Raw genomic sequence first — 7,614 nt, forward strand, 5'->3', positions numbered from 1 at the left:
AAAGACTAGTTTATCATAAAACCACTCTGGTCCTTTTTCCTCATGGTAAAAGACTAGTTTATCATAAAACCACTCTGGTCCTTTTTCCTCATTTTTTATCACTGAGTAATATTCCCTTGTATATATGTACCACTTGTTTATCCAATAGTCTATTAATGGGCACTTAGGTTGCTTCTTTATGTTGGCCATTGTAAATAGCACTGCAGTGAACATAATGGTGCATATATCTTTTCAAATTAGTGTTTTGGTTTCCTTTAGATAAATACCCAGAAGTGGAATTGCTAGGTCATAAGGTAGTCCTATTCTTAATTTTTGAGGACTCTCCAAACTGTTTTCCATAGTGATTATACCAATTTGCAATCTCACCAATAGTGCATAAGGGTCCTCTTTTCTCCACGTCTCCACCAACACTGTTCTTCTTTGATTTATTGATTACAGCCATTCTGACAGGTGTGAGGTGATATCTCATTGTGGTTTTAATTTGCATTTCTTTGATGATTAGTGAAGTCGAGCATCTTTTCATATGTCTATTTGCCATCTGTATGTCCTCTTTGGAGAAATGCCTATTCTGGTCCTCCACCCATTTTTTTACTGGATTGTTTGGGGGGTTTTTGGTGTTGAGTTGTATGCATTCTTCATAAATTTTGGATAGTAACCCCTTATCTGATGTATCATTGGCAAATATACTTCCCCATTTAGTAGGTTGTCTTTTCATTTTGTTGTTGGTTTCCTTTGCTGTGCAAAAAAAAATCCTCACAGCATTCTTTCTATCAGCTGGAATCCTGGGCTTTTCTTAGCATGTGTACTTTTAATTTCATCTATTGTTTTGTTTCTGCATTAAGAAGAACATCCAGAACACCCACCCATTTCTTCTCTGCTTCTGCCAGAGTTGCTGCTCCAGTGGAGGAAATGAAAACGGTGGTAAACAGAAAAAAAGATTATTGAACTGGACATGTCAGATATGGTGTCTACAATCAGTCAGTTGGAAGTGAAAGTCCACTGGAGAAAACAGAAAAAAATATTACTAGAGTGGTTTCTCTGATCAATAAAACAAGACTGCAGAGTCAATCCCCAGAGCCTAGCTGACCCTATTTCCAGTTCCTGTATTTCCAGTTCCTGCAATTACCCTTATATATTTACAATGTTTCCTTCTTTCTGAAGGCGTCTGAGTGAGTCTTATACAGATGTGTGATATTTTCCAACCTGTGAAATAACATTACAAATACAACTCATCCCTGTCTAGATCCTACTTGAAATTTAAAACAGCTATTTTTGAAAAATTTGGAAAGTTTATAGAAATCCAGAGAATATCTACTTTAAATTCTATGTTCTGTATATCTTTCTCAAAATAGTTTATAATTTTTACATTTACTTTATGAAGATAGTATGGTAGATATTTGACACCTATAAAGTAGAGATTTAATTTAAAGGATTCTACTCCTGTGCTTTTGAAACTATAACAGAACCTAAAATTTCTCCCCAGAAGAATGAATGTATTTGCCAAGTACTATGAATTTATAAGAGCTTTTTTCTACTATCAAAGAGAATTTCTTGACTTTGTCTGACTGGTACTCATCCATTCATTATTCAGGAGTAATATTCACATCTTTTTTAAATATAGCAATGCATTTTTATAAATCCAAAATATCTTTGGGAAATTTCTGTGAGACTATTTCTTACTTTACCTTAGAGCCTTTTGAAGTCAGTGGGAGCTCTGAGCTTGAATCAGCTCCATACAGTGAGAAGCCAGATGAGAAATAGGGTCAACACAAAAATAACCTAATATACAGAGTGAGGCTTTCCTATATGATGTATTCCAAAGGGCAGGGCTCAGAAACTGTTCTAATGAGAGAATTCTTCAAGTAAAAATTAAAATAGTTCTAAAACATGGCCAAGAGCTAGTCAAAGAAGAAAATCAGTAATTTAAAATGAATTTAATGAATGCTGATTCCAGGTTCCAGGAATTAGTTATAAAGTTTGTTGGAAAGATGAAGACTTAGACTTCATTGTAGTTTAAATACAAAGTTTCCCAGAAAGCATGATTTTAAACTTCATGGACCTCTCATTTCCCTTCCTGATTCTCTATTACCATCCTCATCCCTACTAATAGCTAAAACTTCACCATTAGATATCCCTTTGGGTTAGTCTCCCTTTGGTGGTCTTTTATAAAGGAAATTCTCTAGTAATAAGGTGCTGGGCTCTGGGGGATGGGGGAAATTTTGGTAGTATTGAGAACAGCAAATGCTATGGACTGAATTGTGTTTCCTCAAAAAAATTATATATTGAAACTCTAACCCCTAATGTGACTGTATTTGGAGACAAGGCCTCTAAGGAGGTAATTAAGTTTAAATAAGATCATAAGAGTGAGGCACTGATCCATATAATTAGTGTCCTTATAAAAAGGACACCAGTGACCCTTCCTTCCTCTCTCTCCTTCTCTCTCTATCCTCTCAAGCACAAAGAGATCATGTGTGCAGATGGCAAGTTGGCAGTTACCTTAAACCAAGAGAAGAGGTCTTAGAATGAAACCTTGCTTGCTGACACCTTGACCTTCGACTTCCCAGACTCCAGAACTATGAGAAATAAATATCTGTTATTTAAGCCACAAAGTCTGTGGTATTTTGTGTGGCAATCTGAGTTGATTAAGATATGGGATAAAAAAAAAAAAAACAAAAAAAAACAAGGAGAAGCATCTTATAGAGCAGATTGAGGGGAGCAATGTGCACAACAGATGCATGAGATATGTCTGAAGATAGAGTTTATCCTTCCAAGAGTAAGTTTCTTTATTTTCCTCTGCTGTCTTTCAGAAGTATGTTGGAATCACTATTGGAAATGTCTGTTCAGGCCATATCACAACTCGACTCTTTGAGAACTTCTGGAGTCTACTCACACTATGGGCCTGTTTTTATTATACGTATAATAAAAAATAAATATTTGGTCTTTGTGCACAGTTCCTGGTAGAGAATTCATAAAATCTTTGGTATTTCCTAAGTGATGGGTGTCTTTTGTATACTAATGAGATGACACTTGGCAGCAAAGCCCCTAGATAGCTTCAAGATAGGAGCTAGTCATGAGAAAAGTCAACCAGATAATTAGAAGGTTTGAGCATTCAGCTCTACTCCTCTAGCTTCTGGGGAAGAAGAGGTTGAGTTCAATCACCAATAGCCATTGGTTTAAACAATCGCACAATAAAGAAATCCAGAGAAAAATCTCTAAACAATAGAGTTTGGAGAAATTCCAAGTTGGTAAATACATCCATGTGCCAGGAGGGTAACACAGCCCAATTCCACTGGAACAGAGCCTTCCAGATCTTGCCCTGTGTATTTCATCTGGCTCTTCATTTGTGTTTTTTAAAATAAACAGTAATAGTAAGAACAACAGCATTTTCCTGAGTTTGTGAGACATCCTAGTGAATTAGGGAAACTGAGGGGGATCATGGGAACCCTCAAAATGGTAGTTGGCCTTGCAGAAATGTAGCTAGCCTGGTAACCTTATTATTAGACAATGTCTAAAGCTGTGGCAATCCTTAACCTGTGGGGCTTGCAGTAATTCTGGGATTTAGTGTCAGAATTGAATTGTTAGCCACCCAGTTGGTGTCAGAGAATTAGCTGGTGTGTGGGAAAATGACATATAGGGCCCTTGCTTACCTGTGACAGTCCCACTCTAGCACCAGATTGCACCAGGAATAGACATCTGACCCAAGCTGGGTCAATCAGATTTTCTTTTAAGAATTTGAAAAATGGGTACCTAAGTGGTCACCTAAAAACACTACACAACTTTAACCTGTCTTATGAACTGAGGACATAAAGACTTAGAGTTGTGTCATCTCTATGCTCTACCCGATGCATTTAGCACCAAAAAAATTAGTCTACAGTCAGAAAGAAATAAAGCAAATGCATGAAAGGAAGACCCTATAGTTTCAGAGAGACAGAAAAAGTGAAATGCAGTGGGTGGTTGCCTTGAATCCTGCCAACTTTCCAGTTCCTGGTTTCCTTCCTTCCTGAGATCTGACTGTAATTCTTGGTCTTGAGTTTTCTGAGTTTTCATGTATTCTTATAACAAATATCTTTTTTTTCTGTTTAAGTTTGTAAAGGCTGGATATGTCCTTTCAAACAAAGTCCTAAGATGATGACTAGAATTATAATGATAGTGACGTTCATGATGTGGATCACTAATATCTAATGAGTGTGGACTACATTCCAAATGCTCTCCAAAACTTTTTGCTTGTATTTTTCACTTAATTTTCACACCAACCTATGAAGGAAGTTGGCATTATCATTCTCTAACTTCACTACAGAACGTATAGTACTTAAAATCTTGAGAAAAAAACATAGTTCATTCCAGATACAATTCCTGAATTGGTGGATTATCTTGGTCAAGAATCCAGTTAATCAATATAAATTGAATAAAAACAAGTCCTACAGGCCTGGTAGAACAGGAGGCACCATCATAGGGGTAGACATCTGCCACACACATTTGCTACCTAAGTCTGCTGGTCAAGTTGTACAGGTCTCTAGCCAGATGAACCAACTCCATCTTCAATCTGGTGGTGCTAAAGAGGTTGTTCATGAGTCACATCAACCAGCCTTCTCTGTCCATATCCTGGATGATCTGGAAGATGAAGCTTCCTGGACAGGAGGGCAAAATTGCTGTGGTTGTAGGGACTATAACTAATGATGTGTGTGTCCAGGGAGTCCCCAAACTGAAGGTGAGAGCACTTCGTGTTAGCAGCACATAGAGCAGCATCCTTAAGGCTGGAAGCAAGATCCTCACCTTTGACCTATTGGCCCTGTACTTCCCCAGGGGCTGAGGCACCGTCCTGCTCTCTGATTTTCGCATGTGGTGAGAAGTGTATAGGCATTTCAGCAAGGCCCCTGGAACCCAACACAGCCACACTAAACCCTATATGCACTTCAAGGGCCCAAGGTGTAAGAGAGCCAAAGGCCCATTGGGCCAGCTGTGGCTACAAAAACTAACCCCAGATCCTGCCTTGTTATTAAAAAGATTTTGGATGCTGGGGGAAAAAAAGTCAATTCATTTTAAGTAAGTTCAGTTTTAACATTTTACCACAACTGCTATGTGTATGGATGATATATATTTATATCATACTTATAAACACTCTAATAGACTTTTTTTCGTAAACTGAAAGTAAGTTGCAAGGTGACCTCACTCCTAAATGCTCTAGAAGTCACCTCAAAAAGACAAGAATAATATCCTGCACAACCACAATAACATTGTCATAACCAACAAATTTAATATTATACTATAATTTTATCTAATATGTAGTTCATATTAATTTTCCCCCAGTTATCAAAAAATAAAACACTTTTGACTCTGGACCAAAATGGTGATATAGGAGGCTACTGAATTTTCTTCCTCCCATAGGCATATTGAATGTACGGCTACACAAAAAGCAATTCCCTTGGAGAGAAATAAAAAAATCTAGTTAAGTAAATCCTATATATCATACAAACAAGAAAATACTCACATCAAAACAGGTAGGAAAGGATGGGACATGCTCTCACCATTAAACCTCACTCTCGGCACAGCACCACACAATCTAAAAGGAACTCACAACTCTCAGCTTCTCCCTGAGGAGTGAAGAGTTTGGATTTTAATAAAGTGGAAATAAGTGATTTACCCAGTAGAGTTGAAAATTTTGGTCATAAAAATGCTCAGTAAGATCAGGAGAGCAATGAAAAAACAAAGTGAAAATTTCACCAAAGAGATAGGAAATATTAAAAAGTACCAAATAGATATCATAAAGCTGAAGAATACCATCACTGAACTAAAAATTCAACAGAGGGGTTCAATAGCAGACTAGATGAAGCAGAAGAAAGGATCAGCATACTTAAAGCCAGAGTAGTGGAAGTCATCTAGATAGAGAAGAAAAATAAATGAAAAAGAGTAAAGATAGCTTACAGAAATTATGGGGTACCATAAAGCAGACCATTATATGCACTATAGAGGTCCCAGACGTAGAAGAGAGAGAGAAAGTCTCAGAAAGCTTATTCAAAGAAATAATGGCTAAAATCTCCCCTAACCTGGGAAAAGAAACAGACATCCAGATTCAGGAAGCCTAAAAAGAACCAAATATAATGAATCCAAACAGACCCACACTGAGACACATTATAATTAAATGGTCAAAAGTTAAAGATAAAGAAAGAATCTTTAAAACAGCAAGAGAAAAGCAACTTGTGATATATAAGGGAAGCTCCATAAGACTATCAATGGATTTTTCAACAGAAACCATGCAGGTCAGAGGGAATGAGATGATATATTCAAAGCGCCGGGGAATAAAAACTTCTAACCAAAGATATTCCACCTGGAAAAATTGTCCTTCAGAACAGAAGAAAAGATCAAGAGTTTCGTAAACAAAAGTTGAAGTTTATCACAACCAGACCAGACTTACAATAAATATTAAAAGGAGTTCTTCAAACTGCAATAAAAGGATGCTAATTGGTAACATGAAAACAATTTAAAAGTATAAAACTTATTGGTAAAGGTAAATATATAGTTGAATTCAGAATACTCTACTACTGTACTGGTAGTGGGTAAATCACTTATAATTCTAGTATAAAGGTTAAAAAATAAAAATATCCAAAATAACTATAACTACAAAATTTTGTTAATTGATACACACTATAAAAAAAGATATGAACTGTGATATCAGAAACAAAATGGGGATGTAAAAGTGTAGAGCTTTTGATTACATTTGAAGTTATTATCAGCTTAAAATAGATTGTTATCAATATAATATGTTTAGGTAAGCCTCATGATAACAACACAGGTTAAAGAGATACAGAAAAGACAAAGAGAAAGGAATCAAAGCATACCTTATAGAAAATCATCAAACCACAAGGGAAGAGAACAAAAGAGGAACAAAGAAAGAACAAAGGGATGAAAAAACAGCCAGAAAACAATTAACAAAATGGCAATAGTAAGTATTTATTTATTAATAATTACTTTAAATGTACACGGATTAAATACTCCCATCAAAAGACACAAAGTGGAGGGGGGAAAATGGCATAGATGATAGAGGTTCTGTTCATCCCTCTAGCGACCAAATCAAAGTTGTGACAGAGTCTACAGCCATGCTACCCTGAATGTGCCTGATCTTGTCTGATCTTGGAAGCTAAGAAGGGTCAGGCCCTTCTTAGGTTAGTACTTGGATGAGAGACCACCTAGGAATGTCAGGTGCTATAGGCGCTTTAAAAAATAAAAAAATTGTGATGGAAACAAAGAGCAAACAGCAAGGAAAAATCACCTGGGATCTAGATGAACAAGCCATACAACTAGGGAAAAATCTAAGAAATCACCCTGCAACTGCAGAAGGTAGGAAGGGGTGAGGACGCAGGGCTGCCAATCTGGAGCAGCTGAGTGAGACGGAGGCTGAGGCAGAGGCAGTGGCAGCAGCAGCAGCAGCAGACTCCTCTTAAAGGGGCCGCGTCCACGAGTGGATTTTCGCGGTGATGGACTTACTTGCTCTGAGCACCAGTGCCAATTTGGCTGCACACAGGGAGCACCAGGGACTTACAGGGAGACATTGTCGGAGTGAGGGCCGAGGAAAGACTCACTCTATACAGAAGTGCTGGCGGTATCTATTGTTCTCTG

At 37.3% G+C, this 7,614-nt stretch overlaps 2 pseudogenes; both read left to right on the top strand.

Moving 5' to 3' along the window:
- LOC105293796 overlaps positions 1–4,976 on the top strand; it is a 184,004-nt pseudogene extending 179,028 nt beyond the window's left edge.
- A 1,275-nt stretch (positions 4,977–6,251) lies between these two features.
- Positions 6,252–7,614, top strand: part of LOC105293797 — an 84,377-nt pseudogene continuing 83,014 nt past the window's right edge.

This window comes from Pteropus vampyrus, unplaced genomic scaffold (genome assembly GCF_000151845.1).
Source record: "Pteropus vampyrus isolate Shadow unplaced genomic scaffold, Pvam_2.0 Scaffold77, whole genome shotgun sequence".
NCBI lineage: Eukaryota > Metazoa > Chordata > Mammalia > Chiroptera > Pteropodidae > Pteropus > Pteropus vampyrus.